The 22,846-nt window shown below is 38.8% G+C and overlaps 1 long non-coding RNA gene across 1 annotated transcript; it reads left to right on the top strand.

Annotated features, from left to right (window-relative positions):
- Positions 1-14,078: 14,078 nt before the first annotated feature.
- LOC125543535 (uncharacterized) lies at positions 14,079-19,299 on the top strand. The gene is made up of 3 exons (XR_007298556.2): positions 14,079-17,349; positions 17,793-17,883; positions 18,582-19,299. It is a non-coding gene; the product is annotated as an uncharacterized LOC125543535 (long non-coding RNA).
- The last annotated feature ends 3,547 nt before the right edge of the window (positions 19,300-22,846 follow it).

Raw genomic sequence — 22,846 nt, 5'->3', positions numbered from 1 at the left:
AAAGGCACACCAAGTCTTCTCTTAGCCGTGTGCGGTGCCCCCCTCCACAGTTACACACCTCGGTCATATAGTCGTAGTGCTTAGGTGAAGCCCTGCGCCGGTAACTTCATCATCACCGTTGCCATGCCATCGTGCTGACGGAACTCTCCCCCGGCCTCAACTGGATCAAGAGTTCGAGGGACGTCATCGAGCTGAATGTGTGCTGAACGCAGAGGTTCCGTACGTTCGGTGCTTGGATCTGTTGGATCGCGAAGACGTTCGACTACATCAACCGCGTTACTAAATGCTTCCGCTTTCAGTCTACGAGGGTACGTAGACACACTCTCCCCACTTGTTGCTATGCATCTCCTAGATAGATCTTGCGTGATCGTAGGTAATTTTTTTTGAAATATTGCGTTCCCCGACAGTGGCATCTGAGCCAGGTCTATGCGTAGATGTTATATGCACGAGTAGAACAGAAAGAGTTGTGGGCGATAATAGTCATACTACTTACCAGCAATGTCTTACTTTGATTTGACGGTATTGTTGGATGAAGCGGCCCGGACCGACATTACAGGACTGCGTTCATGAGACTAGTTCTACCGACGTGCTTCACACACAGGTGGCTAGCGGGTGTCTGTTTCTCCAACTTTAGTTGAATGGAGTTTGACTACGCCCGGTCCTTGTTGAAGGTTAAAACAACACACTTGACGAAAAATCGTTGTGGTTTTGATGCGTAGGTAAGAACAGTTCTTGCTAGAAGCCCGTAGCAGCCACGTAAAACTTGCGACAACAAAGTAGAGGACGTCTAGCTAGTTTTTGCAGGGCATGTTGTGATGTGATATGTCAAGACGTGATGATATATAAATTGTTGTATGAGATGATCATGTTTTGTAATAGTTATCGGCAACTGGCAGGAGCCATATGGTTGTTGCTTTATTGTATGAAATGCAATCGCCATGTAATTGCTTTACTTTATCACTAAGCGGTAGAGATAGTCGTAGAAGCAATAGTTGGCGATACGACAACAATGCTACGATGGAGATCAAGGTGTCAAGCCGGTGATGATGGTTATCATGGCGGTGCTTTGGAGATGGAGATCAAAGGCACAAGATGATGATGGCCATATCATATCACTTATTTTGATTGCATGTGATGTTTATCCTTTATGCATCTTATTTTGCTTAGTACGGCGGTAGCATTATAAGATGATCTCTCAGTAAATTTCAAGGTATAAGTGTTCTCCCTAAGTATGTACCGTTGCTACAGTTCGTCATGCCGAGACACCACGTGATGATCAGGTGTGATAAGCTCTATGTTCACATACAACTGGTGCAAGCCAGTTTTGCACACGCAGAATACTCGGGTTAAACTTGACGAGCCTAGCATATGCAGATATGGCCTCGGGACACTGAGACCGAAAGGTCAAACGTGAATCATATAGTAGATATGATCAACATAGTGATGTTCACCATTAAAAACTACTTCATCTCACGTGATGATCAGACATGGTTTAGTTGATATGGATCATGTGATCATTTAGATGACTAGAGAGATGTCTATCTAAGTGGGATTTCTTAAGTAATATGATTAATTGAACTTTAATTTATCATGAACTTAGTATGTGATAGTATTTTGCATGTCTATGTTGTTGTAGATCAATGGCCCGTGCTACCGTTCCTTTGAATTTTAATACGTTCCTAGAGAAAGCTAAGTTGAAAGATGATGGTAGCAATTACACGGACTGGGTCCGTAACTTGAGGATTATCCTCATTGCTGCACAAACGAATTACGTCCTGGAAGCACCGCTAGGTGCAAAGCCCGCTGCAGGAGAAACTCCAGATGTTATGAACGTCTGACAGAGCAAAGCTGATGACTACTCGATAGTTGAGTGTGCCATGCTTTACGGATTAGAATCGGGACTTCAATGACGTTTTGAACTTCATGGAGCATATGACATGTTCCAGGAGTTGAAATTAATATTTCAAGCAAATGCCCGGATTGAGAGATGTGAAGTCTCCAATAAATTCTACAGCTGCAAGATGGAGGAGAATAGTTCTGTCAGTGAACTTATACTCAGAATGTCTGGGTACCACAACCACATGACTCAACTGGGAGTTAATCTTCCTAATGATAGTGTCATTGACAGAGTTCTTCAATCATTGCCACCAAGCTACAAAAGCTTCGTGATGAACTATAATATGCAAGGGATGGATAAGACAATTCCCGAGCTCTTCGCGATGCTAAAAGCTGCGGAGGTAGAAATCAAGAAGGAGCATCAAGTGTTGATGGTTAACAAGACCACTAGTTTCAAGAAGAATGGCAAAGGGAAGAAAGGGAACTTCAAGAAGAATAGCAAGCAAGTTGCTGCTCAAGTGAAGAAGCCCAAGTCTGTACCTAAGCCTGAGACTGAGTGCTTCTACTGCAATGGGACTGGTCACTGGAAGCGGAACTGCCCCAAGTATTTGGTGGATAATAAGGATGGCAAAGTGAAAGGTATATTTGATATACATGTTATTGATGTGTACCTTACTAATGCTCGTAGTAGCACCTGGGTATTTGATAGTGGTTCTGTTGCTCATATTTGCAACTCGAAACAGGGGCTACATATTAAATGGAGATTGGCTAAGGACGAGGTGACGATGCGGGTGGGAAATGGTTCCAAAGTCGATGTGATCGCCGTCCGCACGCTACCTCTACATCTACCTTCGAGATTAGTTTTAGACCTGAATAATTGTTATTTGGTGCCAGCGTTAAGCATGGACATTATATCTGGATCTTGTTTGATGCGAGATGGCTATTCATTTAAATCATATAATAATGGTTGTTCTATTCATATGAGTAATATCTTTTATGGTCATGCACCCTTGATGAGTGGTCTACTTTTGTTAAATCTCGATAGTAGTGATACACATATTCATAGTATCGAAACCAAAAGAGACAAGTTTAATAATGATAGTGCAACTTATTTGTGGCACTGCCGTTTAGGTCATATTGGTGTAAAGTGCATGAAGAAACTCCATGCTGATGGGCTTTTGGAATCACTTGATTATGAATCACTTGATGCTTTCGAACCATGCCTCATGGGCAAGATGACTAAGACTCTGTTCTCCGGAACAACGGAGCGAGCAACAGACTTATTGGAAATAATACATACTGATGTATGCGGTTCGATGAGTGTTGATGCTTGCGGCGAGTATCGTTATTTTTTGACCTTCACAGATGATTTGAGCAGATATGGGTATATCTACTTAATGAAACATAAGTCTGAAACATTTGAAAAGTTCAAAGAATTTTAGAGTGAAGTGGAAAATCATCGTAACAAGAAAATAAAGTTTCTACAATCTGATCGTGGAGGTGAATATTTGAGTTATGAGTTTGGTCTTCATTTGAAACAATGCGGAATAGTTTCGCAACTCACGCCACCTGGAACACCATAGCGTAATGGTGTGTCCGAACATCGTAACCGCACTTTATTAGATATGGTGCGATCTATCATGTCTCTTACTGATTTACCGCTATCTTTTTGGGGTTATGATACGTCCATTTTGCATCATGCTTTTATATCGATATTTATTACATTATGGGCTATTATTACACATTATGTCACAATACTTATGCCTATTCTATCTTATTTTACAAGGATTACACGAAGAGGGAGAATGCCGACAGCTGGAATTCTGGGCTGGAAAAGGAGCAAATATTAGAGACCTATTTTGCACAACTCCAAATGTCCTGAAACTCCACGGAAGTCAGGTTTAGAATATATAAAAATATTGGGCGAAGAAAGCACCAGAGGGGGCCACCCACCATCCACGAGGGTGGAGGCGCGCCCTACCCACCTGGGCACGCCCCCTGTCTCATGGCCCCCTGGCAGGCCTCTGGTGCCCATCTTTGGCTATATGAAGTCTTTCGCCCTGGAAAAAATCATAAGCAAGCTTTCGGGACGAAGCACCGCCGCCACGAGGCAGAACCTTGACGGAACCAATCTAGGGCTCCGGCGGAGCTGTTCTGCCGGGGAAGCATCCCTCCGGGAGGGGGAAATCATCACCATCGATCCTCTCATTGGGAGGGGGTCAATCTCCATCAACATCTTCACCAGCACCATCTCATCTCAAACCCTAGTTCATCTCTTGTATCCAATCTTTGTCTCAAAACCTCAGATTGGTACCTGTGGGTTGCTAGTAGTGTTGATTACTCCGTGTAGTTGATGCTAGTTGGTTTATTCGGTGGAAGATCATATGTTCAGATCCTTTATGCATATTAATACCCCTCTGATTATGAACATGAATAGGATTTGTGAGTAGTTACGTTTGTTCCTGAGGACATGGGAGAAGTCTTGCTATAAGTAGTCATGTGAATTTGGTATTCGTTCGATATTTTGATGAGATGTATGTTGTCTCTTCTCTAGTGGTGTCATGTGAACATCGACTACATGCCACTTCACCATTTTTTGGGCCTAGGGGAAGGCATAGGGAAGTAATAAGTAGATGATGGGTTGCTAGAGTGACAGAAGCTTAAACCCTAGTTTATGTGTTGCTTCGTAAGGGGCTGATTTGGATCCATATGTTTCATGCTATGGTTAGGTTTACCTTAATACTTCTTTTGTAGTTGCAGATGCTTGCAAGAGGGGATAATCATAAGTGGGATGCTTGTCCAAGGAAGGTCAGTAGCCAAGCACCGGTCCACCCACATATCAAATTATCAAAGTAACGAACGTGAATCATATGAGCGTGATGGAAACTAGCTTGATGATAATTCCCATGTGTCCTTGGGAGCGCTTTCCTTTATATAAGAGTTTGTCCAGGCTTGTCCTTTGCTACAAAAAGGATTGGGCCATCTTGCCGCACCTTACTTACTTTTGTTACTTGTTACCCGTTACAAATTACCTTATCACAAAACTATCTGTTACCGATAATTTCAGTGCTTGCAGAGAATACCTTACTGAAAACTGCTTGTCATTTCCTTCTACTCCTCGTTGGGTTTGACACTCTTGCTTATCAAAAGGACTAGGATATATCCCCTATACTTGTGGATCATCAAGACTCTTTTCTGGCGCCGTTGCCGGGGAGTGAAGCACCTTTGGTAGGTGGAATTTGGTAAGGAAAATTTTATATAGTGTGCTGAAATTTACTGTCACTTGTTACTATGGAAAGTAATCCTTTGAGGGGCTTGTTCAGGGTATCTTCACACCGACCAGTAGAGAAAGGAGTTGCTCCTCAACCTACTGAAAATGTTTACTTTGAAATTCCTTCGGCTATGATAGAGAAACTGCTAGCTAATCCTTTTATAGGAGATGGAACATTGCATCCCGATTTGCACTTAATCTATGTGGATGAAGTTTGTGGATTATTTAAGCTTGCAGGTATGCACGAGGATGTTATCAAGAAGAATGTCTTCCCTTTATCTTTGAAGGGAAAGGCATTGCCATGGTTTAGGCTATGTGATGATATTGGATCATGGAACTACAATTGATTGAAATTGGAATTTCGTCAAAAGTTTTATCCTATGCATCTGGTTCATTGTGATCGTAATTATATATATATAATTTCTGGCCTCGTGAAGGAGAAAGCATCGCTCAAGCTTGGGGGAGGCTTAAGTCAATGTTATATTCATGCCCCAATCATGAGCTCTCAAGAGAAATTATTATTCAAAAAATTTATGCTCGGCTTTCTCTCAATAATTGCTCCATGCTCGATACTTCTTGTACTGGTTCTTTTATGATGAAGACTATTGAATTCAGATGGGATTTATTGGAAAGAATTAAACGCAACTCTGAATATTGGGAACTCGATGAAGGTAAGGAGTCAGGTATAACACCTAAGTTTGATTGTGTTAATCTTTTATGGATACCGATGCTTTTTGTGAATTTAGCACTAAATATGGACTTGACTCTGAGATAGTAGCTTCTTTTTGTGAATCCTTTGCTACTCATGTTGATCTCCCTAAGGATAAGTGGCTTAAATATCATCCTCCCATTGAAGTAAAAGTAGATTAAAGTTGAAGAAAAGACTATCACTTATAATGTTGATCCTATTGTTCCTACCGCTTATATTGAGAAACCACATTTCCCTGTTAGAATAAAGGATCATGCTAAAGCTTCAACTGTGGTTCGTAAGAGTAATACTAGAACACCTACACCCTCTGAGAAAATTAAAGTTGAACCTAGTATTGCTATGGTTAAGGATCTCTTGTCTGATAATATTGATGTGCATGTTATTTACTTTTGTGATGAAGCTGCTAGAACTGCTCGACCCGATACTAAAAATAAACATAGACCTGTTGTAGGCATGCCTGTTATTTCTGTTAAAATAGGAGATCATTGCTATCATGGCTTATGTGATATGGGTTCTAGTGCGAGTGCAATACCTCATTCTTTATATGAAGAAATTATGCATGATATTGCACCTGCTGAGATAGAAGGTATTGATGTTACAATTAAGCTTGCCAATAGAGATACTATTTCACTGATTGGGATTGTTAGATATTTTTAAGTCTTGTGTGGGAAAGTTAAATATCCTGCTGATTTTCTTGTTCTTGGTTCCCCACAAGATGACTTTTGTCCCATTATATTTGGTAGACCCTTCTTGAATACTGTTAATGCTAGGATAGCTGCAAAAAGGATATTGTTTCTGTTGGTTTAGGGGATATGTCTCATGATTTTAATTTTACTAAATTTCGTAGACAACCCCATGATAAAGAATTGCCTAGTCAAGATGAAATTATTGGTCTTGCTTCTATTGCCATGCCTCCTAATGATCCTTTAGAACAATATTTGCTAGACCATGAAAATGATATGTTTATGAATGAAAGAAGGGAAATAGATGAAGTATTCTTTAAACAGGGACCTATTTTGAAACACAACTTGCCTGTTGAAATTCTAAGGGATCCTCCTCCACCCAAGGGAGATCCCGTGTTTGAGCTTAAACCATTACTTGATACTCTTAAATATGCTTATCTTGATGAAAAGAAGATATATCATGTTATTATTAGTGCTAACCTTTCAAAGCAGGAAGAAGAGAAATTATTGAAAACTATAAAGGAGCACTGTGCCGCTATTGGATATACTCTTGATGATCTTAAGGGAATTAGTCCCACTCTATGCCAGCACAAAATAAAATTGGAGAAATACGCTAAACTGGTTGTTAATCACCAACGACGGTTAAATCCTAATATGAAAGAAGTGGTAAGAAAAGAAATACTAAAGCTTCTGGAGGCAGGTATAATTTATCCTGTTGCTGATAGTCAGTGGGTAAGTCATGTCCATTGTGTCCCTAAGAAAGGAGGTATTATTGTTGTTCCAAATGCTAAAGATGAATTGATCCCACAAAGAATTGTTACAGGTTATAGAATGGTAATTGATTTCCGCAAATTAAATAAAGCTACTAAAAATGATCATTACCCTCTACCTTTCATTGATCAAATGCTAGAAAGATTACCCAAACATACACATTTTTGCTTTCTAGATGGTTATTCTGGTTTCTCTCAAATACCTGTGTCAAAAGAGGATCAGGAAAAGACCACTTTTACTTACCCTTTCGGTACCTTTGCTTATAAACTTATGCCTTTTGGTTTATGTAATGCACCTTCTACCTTTCAAAGATGCATGACTGCTATATTCTCTGACTTTTATGAAAAGATTGTTGAGGTTTTCATGGATGATTTTTCTGTATCTGGAACTTCTTTTGCTGATTGCTTAAGCAACCTTGATCGAGTTTTGCAGAGATGTGAAGAAACTAATCTTGTCTTGAATTGGGAGAAGTGCCACTTTATGGTTAATGAAGGTATTGTCTTGGGGCATAAAATTTCTGAAAGAGGTATTGAAGTTGATAAAGCTAAAGTTGATGCTATCGAAAAGATGCCCTGTCCTAAGGACATTAAAGGTATAATAAGTTTCCTTGGTCATGCCAGTTTTTATAAGACGTTCATTAAAGACTTCTAAAAAAATTCTAGGCCTCTAACTAATCTCTTACAAAAATATGTTCCTTTTGTCTTTGATGATGATTGTGTAGAAGCATTTGAAATACTTAAGAAAGCCTTGATTTTTGCACCTATTGTTCAGGCTCCTGATTGGAATTTACCCTTTGAAATTATGTGTGATGCTAGTGATTATGTTGTAGGTGTTATTCTAGGACAAAGAGTTGATAAGAAATTAAATGTTATCCAATATTCTAGTAAAACTCTAGACAGTGCCCAGAGAAATTATGCTACTACTGAAAAGGAATTTTTAGCAGTTGTATTTGCTTGTGATAAGTTCAGACCTTATATTGTTGATTCTAAAATAACTGTTCACACTGATCATGCTGCTATTAAATACCTTATGGAAAAGAAAGGTGCTAAACCTAGACTTATTAGATGGGTTATCCTACTACAAGAATTTGATTTGCATATTATTGATAGAAAGGGAGCTGAGAACCCGGTTGCAGACAACTTATCTAGGTTAGATAATGTTCTTGATGACCCACTACCTATTGATGACAGCTTTTTCTGATGAACAATTAGCTGTCATAAATGCTTCTCGTACTGCTCCATGGTATGTTGATTATGCTAATTACATTGTTGCTAAATTTATACCACCTAGTTTCACATACCAACAAAATAAAAGGTTTTTCTATGATTGAAGACATTACTTCTGGGGTGACCCACACCTTTATAAATGAGTAGATGGTGTTATTAGACGTTGTGTGCCTGAGCATGAATAGGAATAGATCCTACGCAAGTGTCACTCCGAGGCTTATGGAGGACACCATGCTAGAGATAGAACTGCACATAAGGTATTGCAATCCGGTTTTTATTGGCCTACTCTCTTCAAGGATGCCCGTAAGTTTGTCTTGTCTTGTGATGAATGTCAAAGAATTGGTAATATTAGTAGACGTCAAGAAATGCCTATGAATTACTCACTTGTTATTGAACCATTTGATATTTGGGGCTTTGATTATATGGGACCGTTTCCTTCCTCTAATGGGTATACACATATTTTAGTTATTGTTGATTACGTTACTAAGTGGGTAGAAGCTATTTCAACTAGCAGTGCTGATCATAACACCTCTATTAAGATGCTTAAAGAAGTTATCTTTCCGAGGTTTGGAGTCCCTAGATACTTAATGACTGATGGTGGCTCACACTTTACTCATGGTGCCTTTCGTAAAATGCTTGCAAAGTATGATGTTAATCATAAAATTGCATCCCCATATCACCCACAGTCTAGTGGTCAAGTAGAACTGAGCAATAGAGAGCTTAAATTAATTTTGCAAAAGACTGTTAATAGATCTAAAAAGAATTGGTCCAAGAAACTTGATGATGCATTATGGGCCTATAGAACTACATATAAAAATCCTATGGGTGTGTCTCCATATAAAATGGTTTATGGAAAAGCATGTCACTTACCTCTCGAACTAGAACATAAGGCATATTGGGCCATTAAAGAGCTCAACTATGACTTCAAACTTGCTGGTGAAAAGAGACTATTTGACATTAGCTCACTTGATGAGTGGAGAACCTAGGCTTATGAGAATGCCAAACTGTTTAAAGAAAAAGTTAAAAGATGGCATGACAAAAGGATACAAAAACGTGAGTTTAATGTAGGTGATTATGTATTGTTATAAAACTCTCGTTTAAGATTTTTTGCAGGAAAACTCCTCTCTAAATGGGAAGGTCCTTACGTTATCGAGGAGGTCTATCATTCCGGTGCCATAAAAATCAACAACTTCGAAGGCACAAATCCGAGGATGGTGAACGGTCAAAGAATCAAACATTATATCTCAGGTAATCCTATAAATGTTGAAACTAATGTTATTGAAACCGTAACCCCAGAGGAGTATATAAGGGACACCTTCCAGAACGTTTCAGCCTCTGAAAAGGAAGATGTATGTGGTACGGTAAGTAAACCGACTCCAAAATAGTTCTAATAGCAAATTTTCCGTTTTGGAATATTTAAGAAAATAGAAAAATAAGAAGCACTCCAGAAAGGACACGAGGCGTCCACGAGGGTGGAGGGCGCGCCGTACCCCCCTGGGCGCGCCCCTCTGCCTCGTGGGCACCTCATGTGCCCTCCGGACTCCGTTTTCTTGCACGATACTTCTTTTGGTCGGTAAAAATCCATTATATAATCTCCTGGAGGTTTTGACCACCGTACCACGCAAATATCTCCTATCTTTATTTCGAGCTGTTTTTCTGACAGATCTAGATCACCATGACGTCTTCAAGCGCCCCCAAGGACAAGTTTTTCGAGAGGGTCATCAACCCCTACCTCACGGAGGTGCTACAACACCCTCAAACCATTGAGTTGCTTGAGGGGGTGCTGCACATCCGCGATGTTGAGGGACCAAGGAGGACCGGAAGCGTGGAGACAAGACTCGAAGTAATGGAGCAACAAGCTTTCAATTGCCAGGGGATGGTGGAACGCGGACTCGACGCCAACCACATGATGATCGCGGAGTTCACCAACAATCACAAGCTGGATGCCAAGGACATTGGGGAGACCATCTTCAAGCTTCACGAGAAAATCGAGCACCTCCAAGCCTAGATCTATGACCTGCAAAACCAAAACTGTGAGTATGAATATAGATTCGAGAGGACGAGTTTGATTGCAGATTCGAGGATACTGGAGATTCGATCATCATTCTATTATGGTGAGCCTATGCCTTGGAAGATGGACGACAAGCCTTCATCAAAAACTCCATCATCACTACCACCAAAGGAGAACTGAGTATCGGGTATGGGCACTCCCCTTGGCAACTGCCAAGCTTGGGGGAGTGCCCCGGTACCGTATCACCATCACACTTTTATCTTTATCATTTTTCTTAGTTCGATCCTTTTGGTAATGTCTTGATCTAGTAGAATAAAGTTTTAGTATGATTTAGTTTTGAGTTTTGCTTTATGATCCTTCTATGTAATCAAGTCCGTGAGCTATTTATCTATCTATCTATCTATCTATCTATCTATACCTATACCTATACCTACCTATACTAATTACAGACTCCCGAGAAATTACCATGTTAATTAGAAAATTAGAGCCGTTAATCTGGTGGGACCGAGTTATTATGGTGTAGATCTACTCATAGAAAATCTATTTTTTTCTATACCTATACTACTTACAGACTCCCGAGAAATTACCATGTTAATTAGAAAATTAGGGCCGTTAATCTGGTGGGACCGACTTTATTACGGTGTAGATCTACTCATAGAAAATCCTTTTTTTAGGGTACGAGAAAATCTATCTATATCTAATTACTGTTTGAACAAACTATATCAATGCATACCATGTTACAGGCCCATTGTCAAAAGAATATAGTCCATAATTTCTCATTGTTATGGACTCAGAAACGGCGTTTCCTAAACGCCGCCTGTAGCGCCCGTTTTAGGCTTATTGGTATATGACGCACACCCCTTTTACCCCGCTGGGCCGGCCCATCTCCTTTTTCCTAAGCGCTAATCTGGTGGGACCGAGTTATTATGGTGTAGATCTACTCATAGAAAATCTATTTTTTTCTATACCTATACTACTTACAAACTCCCGAGAAATTACCATGTTAATTAGAAAATTAGGGCCGTTAATCTGGTGGGACCGACTTTATTACGGTGTAGATCTACTCATAGAAAATCTTTTTTTTGGGGTACAAGAAAATCTATCTATATCTAATTACTGTTTGAACAAACTATATCAATGCATACCACGTTACAGGCCCATTGTCAAAAGAATATAGTCCATAATTTCTCATTGTTATGGACTTAGAAACGGCGTTTCCTAAACGGCGCCTGTAGCGCCCGTTTTAGGCTTATTGGTATATGGCGCACACCCCTTTTACCCCGCTGGGCCGGCCCATCTCCTTTTTCCTAAGCGCTAATCTGGTGGGACCGAGTTATTATGGTGTAGATCTACTCATAGAAAATCTATTTTTTTCTATACCTATACTACTTACAGACTCCCGAGAAATTACCATGTTAATTAGAAAATTAGGGCCGTTAATCTGGTGGGACCGACTTTATTACGGTGTAGATCTACTCATAGAAAATCTTTTTTTAGGGTACGAGAAAATCTATCTATATCTAATTACTGTTTGAACAAACTATATCAATGCATACCACGTTACAGGCCCATTGTCAAAAGAATATAGTCCATAATTTCTCATTGTTATGGACTTAGAAACGGCGTCTCCTAAACGGCGCCTGTAACGCCCGTTTTAGGCTTATTGGTATATGGCGCATGTAGCGCCCGTTTTAGGCTTATTGGTATATGGCGCACACCCCTTTTACCCCGCTGGGCCGGCCCATCTCCTTTTTCCTAAGCGCTGGTACGAGAAAATCTATCTATATCTAATTACTGTTTGAACAAACTATATCAATGCATACCACGTTACAGGCCCATTGTCAAAAGAATATAGTCCATAATTTCTCATTGTTATAGACTTAGAAACGGCGTTTCCTAAACGGCGCCTGTAGCGCCCGTTTTAGGCTTATTGGTATATGGCGCACACCCCTTTTACCCCGCTGGGCCGGCCCATCTCCTTTTTCCTAAGCGCTAAAAACAGATGTCCCGGCAGAGGATCGAACCAGCGACATCCCTGTCGAGCAAAGCATCGCTAACCATCACGCTAACTTGCTTATATGTGTTTCTCAAAAAACAAACTTGCTTATATGTAAACTACAATCTTTTTCCTCTATTTCCATTCTATTCTTTCCTCTTTTCCTTTTTTTCCTTTTTCGTTTTTGTTTTCTGTTTTTCCTTTTTTTGTTCTTCCTACTTTGATGTTTTTGCTTGAAATTCATGATTTTTTTCTTAAAAATCAATGAACTTTTTTCAAATGTGAAGAACTCTTTTCCAAATTTGATGAACTTTTTTGAAATCTGATGAACGTTTTTCCAAATCAGATGAACTTTTTTCAAATTCTATGAACTCTTTTTCCAATTTTGATGAACTTTTTTCAAATTTGATGAACTTCTTTCAAATCAGACGACCTTTTTCCAAATCCGATAAGCTTTTTTCAAATTCAATGAACTTTTTTCAAATCCGATGTTTTTTTCAAAATTCGATGAACTTTTTACAAATTTGATGAACTTTTCTTGAAAAATTATTAACTTTTTTTCAATTTCGATGAACATTTTTCAAATTTGATGAACTTTTTTCAAATCCGATGAACTCTTTTCCAAATCCGATATTTTTTTCAAATTCGATGAACTCTTTTCCAAATCCGATGGACTTTTTTCGAATTTGATGAACTTATTTCAAATCCGATGAACTTTTTTCAAATTCGATGAACTTTTTTCAAATCCGATAATTTTTTTTCAAATTCGATGAACTCTTTTCCAAATCTGATGAACTTTTTTCAAATTTGATGAACTTATTTCAAATATGATGAACTTTTCAAATCCGATGAACTTTTTCCAAATCTGATGAACCTTTTTCCAAATTTGATGAACTTTTTTCAAATTTGATGAACTTTTCTTGAAAAATTATTACCTTTTTTTTCAATTTCGATGAACATTTTTCAAATTTGATGAACTTTTTTTAAATTCGCTGAACAATTTTTCAAGTTTGATGAACATTAAATGAAAATGCATTTTTTTTATTTTGATGAACGTTTTTCAAAACCAATAAGTTTTTTCAAATTTGATGAACCTTTTTTGAAAACCAACGAACTTTTTCAGTTTTGTGTAATTTTCCTCCAAAATGAAGAACAATTTTCAAAATCCATGAACTATTTCAATGTCACGATCTTTTTCCAAAAAAAAATCTATGAAATAGAATAGCGCAGCGACATTATTTATTATGCCTTTGCCGCTGTTACTAATCACTACCTAGACGATAGATCGTGTGGCTAGCGGACTCGTACGTAAACTGGAAGGTTCTGTGTTCGAGACCCGGAGATGTCTTTGTCCGGATTTTTTTCGCGAGCTTTTTGTGTTCGCTGCTGGGCGCGATTCGTGGGCCGGCCCAACTGGCCGCCGTAGCGAGCGCCAGGGAGAGGTTCGGGCGCTTCAGGCGCCCGATAGTAGCTCCCCTTAGAAACCACTTTACAACCGCACCGGATTACCCCCGATGATGTTGCGCGGTCAACGACCCATCAGCCCATTACAGCCTGAACGTTTGCACCAAAAGCCTCGCTCCGGGACTGGTTCTCCTTGGCTTCCTCGACCTATATGCCATCCGCCGTTGCGACCGCCACTGCTGCCATCCGCCGCTCCCACCGCTGCCGCCATACGCCGCTGCTGCTATCCGTCGCTGCGGCCACCGCTGCCGCTGCCGCCATCCAACGATGTCGTCGCCATCGTCATGCAACGATGCCGCCGCCGTCATGGGACGATGTCGCCGCCGCCAATTCCTTCATGATGCTCTGGGTGGTGCGCTCTAGCATTGCGCGTTCCCAGCGCCCCTGCCGTCCGTCGCCGTGCTGCGGTGCCTGCACTGTGACGAGCGCCTCATGCTAGAGGCCATGGTCGTGAGGCCCCAAGTGTACCTCACACTATAATCGCTCTGATAAAAGGCCCACACAACCCAATCACCTCTTGCTAATCCTTCTCCGTCTTACTTCAATGTCATCTTGAAGTTCAGATTTCTATCAACGGATCTGAAAAAGGATCACAAACTCACAGTTCAATCCAGAATCTCCCCAATCCCTTTCTTTTTTGGTCTTTAATAACAACATATTTTGGGTTGTGATTATGCAGCATGCCAACATAAATCATTTTAGGCCAATTTACTGAGTCAGTCTCACAATGGTTGATGTGACGACGAGTGAAGGGGCTGTAGCGGACTGCTAGCGCCAGGATCCCTACTCTATTCTCCATCCGTTCAATTTATCACAGAGGTATGATGCTTGGAGTTTAAATATTCTTTCATGTGTTAAACTACTAAATTGTGCACTTTTGTTATTGTTATATCCGCTGGTAGTCAGATTTTAAAACTATTGGCCATACACAGTTAGCTTCAAGTACGAGTTGTACATGCATAATATTTTTTTTGGCAAACCTCTATCCCTTAAAGGTACACTCCATTTCTTTCTATATCACACATATGGTTTATATCATTTGTTATTTCCCTAACTGTACTCTATATGCAACTATGCAAGTACTGCACTCCACTTAAGATTTTTTGCTGCTAACCATGGTCATTGTTATGTGTAATATTTTTCCAAGTATGATCAATTCATACTATTTTGTGTAATATTTTTGCAGCTTGAGAGAAACTACGTGTAAGTATCTTCATCATTCTTACGATGTTAAGTTTAGTGCTCTGCTAGCCCTTTTAGTGCTTAGTTGCTGTTACGACTGAAGTAACTTCTTTTTCATTCACGAATTCGCATGCTAGGATGCAATGTTATGTAGGATAGTTCTTCTAAGGGGTCGTTAGAGAGGGAAATTTGAAGATGACAGTGTGTTGACTTTTTGAAAATCACTAATGGTCTACTGAATATTTTAACATTCTATCGAAATGCTTTGTAATTTTTACTATTCTAATTAGAGACTTCTTTAATTAGTGCTTCCTCATTTATCCACGTCGTTCAAACTATCAAATTAATCTATGTAATTGGAATATGTTAACCAAACGATTTAGATAACTCTTGAAGTGGAAAAATAACCCAACCTACACGATTTTACTTAGGAAGTTAATATATAATTTACCTGTAGCACTCGGATGAAGCATGAGATGCTCTCATATGCCACGTGTGACGAGTCGTCCTCTCCTTGGTCTCTCATGTTTTCCTTGAGGCATCCTCCCCTTGATTCTCCTATTTTGCCCTATTGGGGAAAAAATGATCGTCATCTCTCTCTGTATGTCTCGACAACAAAAAATAGGAAAAATGATATTTGATCGCAGGCTCCTTATAAATTAGCTACTTTCAGCCCTCGATGAACTGAGCCTACAGAGCACAATCATCTGCCTGCTATTGCAATCTTAATTTCCATCGCCTAAAAAGCATCCCTCTTATCGTGATGTCGTTGTTCCCAGCCGGCATCACTCCTCGAAAGAAACTTCATACATACAATACAACGTGCTGATGATGCTGTTACAATATTGATCTCGCACTGCACATCTGTCCAAAGGAATTGCATCATCATCTCTCATTGCAGATCTATCTGAAGGCGTCATTGACAAGGGTGGACATTGCTAGCCTGGGCGACTAGATAGATCCCTTCCTCGGTTTTGTACTTTTTTGCCGTTTTCTTATAAAATAGTGGATTAATATCCTCCGGTGTTTCTAAATGAATCTTTTAGTTTTGTATCCATATATTTGCTAACAAGCCTGACGTGTGAAGCCAAGATGCTAGACTAGCGTTTTATACAAACACGGAAACTGTTGCTTTGTATTTCCTTGCAGAACATGGATGGGAGCACATCTTCATCCTATTTTATATCGTTGTTTCAGTACACATAGAGGTATTGGTCTGGTCGCTTCTATTCTGATACATCAAATATGTAAGTGAAACCCTCGAAGTGAATGTCTTATATGAATTCGTTATTGCCTGACTACTTAACATTGGTGTCTAAATAATCTTTCCATTTTTTATTTGTTATTTTGGTTTGCAAGCTAACCTTTTAACTGCTGATGACTTTTTCTGTTCTAATAACAACATCGGAGGTGGATTTTGTACTATTGTAATTGAGAAAATGCCTGTAATGCAGAATTGCAATCTCAAGAATGAAACTAAAGAATGTGCGTCATGATGTTTTTCTTTAAGATTAATTTTATAATTTTATATGCCATCTTCTTTTTTGCTTCAGGATTAGAAATGTCCGTCTGCTACATAATGCATGTGTTCAGTCTGAAAATTTCAGTGTTAGTACTATCATATTTACTATTTGTTAGTATTAATTCACAACACGTCATTGGTAAAAGTGTACTGGAAAGAACAACTAATCAATATTGTTGTGCTTTGATGTTTCCCTGGTCTGTTCACATGCTTCTTTAATAGTTTCCATTGGATTACATGCATGATCTTCTTTGTCTTTGTGGAGCTAGCAGAAATCTGTTTGTGATCAATCAAAGACAATGAAAACATTTACTCTAGATTTTTATTAGTGTGGATCCTATAAAATACTATGATTGGAAGTCCAATGGCCAATCTCATTTTCTTAGTACTGGTAGTTCTATCTGGAGTGCTTTTGCCTTCTATATGTACTAAATAAATAAAATAGCACTTTTTAGGAGATGGTGCAGGGGTGCGAACAAGTAATCATAGTATTAGTAAATCATTTTTTGCAATCAGTTATGCTTTTTTCATACATAATACTATTATTTTGGGGCATGACATAATGTTTCTCTCTCTCTCTTGGTATGAATGCCTGAGTTTTACTAGAAGCCTTCAGGTTTGCATGTTGAGATTGAAGGTGTTTGATTTTTGGAGGGCAATATCCATCTTACACTAAAGGTAAAATGTTCTTGAACTGATGCCGCATGGATAAGAGAACTTATTGTGCTACGTGAGAACTTCATTTGGCCTCTAATATGTGGCATCATTATAGTTGAATATAGAGAATAAGTTGTTAATATATTCTTTGCGTTTGAATAAATAACTACCATATTAGCTGGCCACTCTATCTAATACACATAAGTATAGTTCTTACTATACACAGCATCATACGTGTATTTCCCATACAAATGTTTGTTGAACCAATCAAGCTAGATCTTGGATTTGATGTTTCCTCTGTACTGTGCTATCTTCTTGCTGTTACAATTGCATCAATGCATAATTAAATCTTCATGCCTTGACAACTTTTAGTATAGTCATGCTATATGAAGCAATAGGAATTTGAGAGCAACTGGTGAAATATCACTTAATAACACCTCACATAACTTTCTTTTTTATTGCAGAATGTATTTTGTTCTAGATTACATCTATCGACAGAAACAATGTTCGGAGATTCAGGTTTTCTAAAGGCCTAGCAGAACAGATAAATACCAGGTACCATGCTGCTGTGATATAGTTTTATGGATCAAATTTTGATTATATGATTAGTAATTTCATAAATTTTGATCCCAACAATTGATAGTGAATTAGCAGTGATGTGTGGATACTTAATACCGTTACACCGAAACTATAAGAAAGCCTACGAGCATGAGAACCTTGAACATTTGTTGCCAATAGCTTACTCTTTCAGCATGTTACTATATCTGTATAGTCTTACAAGCAACAACCATTGACTCCCGATATCTGTATTCTCAGTTTACAAATGATTATTGTTGTTGCGACTGAATCTGTATTCTTAGTATACAAGTGATTATCGTTGTTGCTACTGAAGATTTGGCATTCGAAATGACTTTCAGAATTGAATCTGTAAGATTATGCACCTATAATTTTAATATTTCACTCTCAATATGTATTTGTAACAGTGTTGTACACTTTGGAAGAACATCTTTCCCTCAGATATTGTACTTCATTAGCAAGAATCCATGATTAGAATGACTGGATTTGTAAATTATCTATATATATTTCTTAATTCATCCATGGGAGATGAAAAAAAGAAATCAAAATAGTTTCAAATATTTATATTCTTTTTTTGCAAGTAAAATATTTATATTCTATAATAAAAATAGGTTCAAAAATTTATATTCTTTGAAATACTATAATCTATAATAATGTGTTATTGCTCAACTTTTCAGATCACAACTCACTACGTAGATTGGAAGGAAAAGACTCCATATTTATTCCCCGTGTTCATTTCATTAGGAATACATAACACATCAATTTGATTTGTGCTAAGAATTGGCAAGAGCGGTAGCTTATACCTAATACAGGAAATGGTGCTATAAGTCTAATGTCACCTGAATGCACATTATTTTGAAAAATCCTTATAAATGTAAAAATAGACAAGAAGTTGTCATGTCGACTAGAGATATAGCTTCTGAGGTGTATAACCGTGGGTATATTCAAACATGTCATCTGATTCAAGTTGAAGCGACGTGGTTTGCTTCTTTAACACCTATCTATTCAGTGTGCTTGTGGAATGGTCTTATAATCAAAGTTGTATTTTAATGAAAAAAGTAGTCTTCAAAAGGGAGAAGAAGCAATTTCTTTCTCGGCCAGAACATCACTTATTATAACATTACAGAGTAGTATGCACAATTTTTCCTTTTCGTTTTGCCAAAAATAACAGACCAAGACTTATATCTCACACAGCTCACATGCGTTTATTCATATGCATGTCATACAAATAATAAAGAAGTTTGGTTTAAAAAAATTTAGACCGAGATGAATGTCTCATGCACGGTTTTGCATGAGAGAAACAAACAAGGAGTCCTCTTCTCGACTCTGACTCCCCCACTCCAGCCGTTGCGTTTCTTTCTATTAGTTCGAAAGTAGTTGCTTCTGCCACGCGAACTCGATATTTCTTTTTATTTCTCATCATACAAATGACATCTTATAGAAATCCTAACTACTATTAGCAAGACACCCAAAATAAGAATCTAATAGTACAACAGTAAAAGATTGAGAACCAATGGAATATGCATACAAATTGAAAGATCCAGCACAAAAAATGGTAGAGCCCATGAACACATGTGAAGTGTCTAATAATTACCTAACCTAAACTCTTTAACTCTGTTTTTCATATGGATTACCATGAAAAATTATAACATGCATTCTCAGTATGGAGTTACATGTAAAGCGTATCACCAATAACTGAACCAAAGGATTTGATCCTCTTTATCATATGGTCATTTTTAGTAAAAGCATACATACCCATGTGATAATCAATTGGTAATACTTCTAAAATTTTAGTGTTGTGCAACAATAAACTAGCCTGTGCAATGCACGGGTTGGCTAAAGATTAGTTTTGAGTCAAGGGCTTGGTTATCATCTTATGGAGAGTAATGATTTCACATATAAAAGAGTATGATGAATAAAAGTTGTTGAGAGTTGACAAACATAGTTTTGATCATTGTTGCAATTAGTAGGAAGTAATAAAGAGAGAGAGGTTTTCACATATAAATATACTATCTTGGACATCTTTTATGATTGTGAGCACTCATTAAAATATGACATGCTAAAAGGTTGATGTTAGACAAGGAAGACAACGTAATGGGTTATGTTTTCTTACGTCCGAAATAAATTATATTATCATGGATCATCCAACATGTTGAGCCTGCCTTTCTCCCTTATTCTAGCCAAATTCTTTGCACCAAGTAGAGATACTACTTGTGCTTCCAAATATCCTTAAACCCAGTTTTGCCATGAGAGTCCACCATATCTACATATGGATTGAGTAAGATCCTTCAAGTAAGTTGTCATTGTTGCAAGGAAAAAATTGCTCTCGAAATATGTATGATTTATTAGTGTGGAGAAAATAAACTTTATACAATCTTGTGTTGTGGAAGAAATAAAAGCGACGCACTGCATAATAAAGGTCCATATCACAAGTGGCAATATAAACTGATGTTCTTTTGTATTAAGATTTCGTGCATCCAACCATAAAAACACATGATAACCTATGCTTCCCTCTACAAAGGGCCTACCTTTTATTTTTTGTCCTATACTTCATACAAGAGTCACGCTGATCTTCACCTTTTCTTTTTACATTTTATCCTTTGGCAAGCACTGTGTGTTGGAAAAATACTGATATATATATAGCTAATTGGATGTGGGTTTTCATAAACTATTATTGTTGACATTACCCTTGAGGTAAAAGGTTGGGAGGCAAAACTATAAGCCCCTATCTTTCTCTGTGTCCGATTAAAACTTTATACCCATAAGTATTGCGTGAGTGTTAGTAATTGTGAAAGACTAAATGATAGTTGAGTATGTGGACTTCCTGAAAAGTTCTTATATTGACTGTTTTCGATGTTATGATAAATTGCAATTGCTTCAATGACTGAGATTATAGTTTGTTAGTTTTCAATGAAGTTTGTGATTCATACTTGAAATTGTGAATGAATTGTTACTTTAGCATAAGAAATCATATGACAATATATATATACGTTGCTGTTCTAAGAATGATCATGATGCCCTCATGTCCGTATTTTATTTTATCGACACCTCTATCTCTAAACATGTGAACATATTTTTCGATATCGGCTTCCGCTTGAGGACAAGCGAGGTCTAAGCTTGGGGGAGTTGATACGTCCATTTTGCATCATGCTTTTATATCGATATTTATTGCATTATGGGCTGTTATTACACATTATGTCATAATACTTATGCCTATTCTCTGTTATTTTATAAGGATTACACGAAGAGGGAGAATGCCGGCAGCTGGAATTCTGGGCTGGAAAAAGAGCAAATATTAGAGACCTATTATGCACAATTTCAAATGTCCTGAAACTCCACGGAAGTCAGTTTTAGAATATATAAAAAAATATTTGGCGAAGAAAGCACCAGAGGGGGGCCACCCACCATCCACGAGGGTGGGGGGTGCGCCCCACCGCCCTGGGCGTGCCCCTGTCTTGTGGGCCCCTTGGCAGGCCTCCGGTGCCCATTTTGGCTATATGAAGTCTTTCGCCCTGGAAAAAATCATAAGCAAGCTTTTGGGACGAAGCACCGCCGCCACGAGGCGGAACCTTGGCGGAACCAATCTAGGGCTCCGGCGAAGCTATTCTGCCAGGGAAGCATCCCTCTGGGAGGGGGAAATTATCACCATCGTCATCACCATAGATCCTCTCATCGGGAGGGGGTCAATCTCCATCAACATCTTCACCAGCACCATCTCATCTCAAACCCTAGTTCATCTCTTGTATCCAATCTTTGTCTCAAAACCTCAAATTGGTACCTGTGGGTTGCTACTAGTGTTGATTACTCCTTGTAGTTGATGCTAGTTGGTTTATTTGATGGAAGATCATATGTTCAGATCCTTTATGCATATTAATACCCCTCTGATTATGAGCATGAATAGGATTTGTGAGTAGTTACGTTTGTTCCTGAGGACATGGGAGAAGTCTTGCTATAAGTAGTCATGTGAATTTGGTATTCGTTCGATATTTTGATGAGATGTATGTTGTCTCTCCTCTAGTGGTGTCATGTGAACATCGACTACTTGCCAATTCACCATTGTTTGGGCCTAGGGGAAGGCATTGGGAAGTAATAAGTAGATGATGGGTTGCTAGAGTGACAGAAGCTTAAACCCTAGTTTATGCGTTGCTTCGTAAGGGGCTAATTTGGATCCATATGTTTCATGCTATGGTTAGGTTTACCTTAATACTTCTTTTGTAGTTGCAGATGCTTGCAAGAGGGGATAATCATAAGTGGGATGCTTGTCCAAGGAAGGGCAGTAGCCAAGCACCGGTCCACCCACATATCAAATTATCAAAGTAACGAACGCGAATCATATGAGCGTGATGGAAACTAGCTTGACGATAATTCCCATGTGTCCTCGGGAGCGCTTTCCTTTATATAAGAGTTTGTCCAGGCTTGTCCTTTGCTACAAAAAGGATTGGGCCATCTTGCTGCACCTTACTTACCTTTGTTACTTGTTACCCGTTACAAATTACCTTATCACAAAACTATCTGTTACCGATAATTTCAGTGCTTGCAGAGAATACCTTACTGAAAACCGCTTGTCATTTCCTTCTGCTCCTCATTGGGTTCGACACTCTTACTTATCGAAAGGACTATGATAGATCCCCTATACTTGTGGGTCATCAGGGTATGCTTTAGATACGGCCGCATTCACGTTAAATAGGGCACCATCTAAATCCGTTGATACGACTGTCAGTGTCAAAAACGACGGATCTCGGGTAGGGGGTCCCGAAATGTGCGTCTAAGGCGGATGGTAACAGGAGGCAGGGGACACAATGTTTACCCTGGTTCGGGCCCTCTCGATGGAGGTAATACCCTACGTCCTGCTTGATTGATCTTGATGATATGAGTATTACAAGAGTTGATCTACCACGAGATCGTAGAGGCTAAACCCTAGAAGCTAGCCTATGATTCTGAT

The sequence above is a fragment of the Triticum urartu genome, chromosome 3A, assembly GCF_056163025.1.
Source record: "Triticum urartu cultivar PI428250 chromosome 3A, HENAU_Tu73, whole genome shotgun sequence".
Taxonomy (NCBI): domain Eukaryota; kingdom Viridiplantae; phylum Streptophyta; class Magnoliopsida; order Poales; family Poaceae; genus Triticum; species Triticum urartu.
The sequence above is the reverse complement of the archived record's forward strand: the minus strand, read 5'-3'. Positions and strand labels throughout refer to the sequence as shown.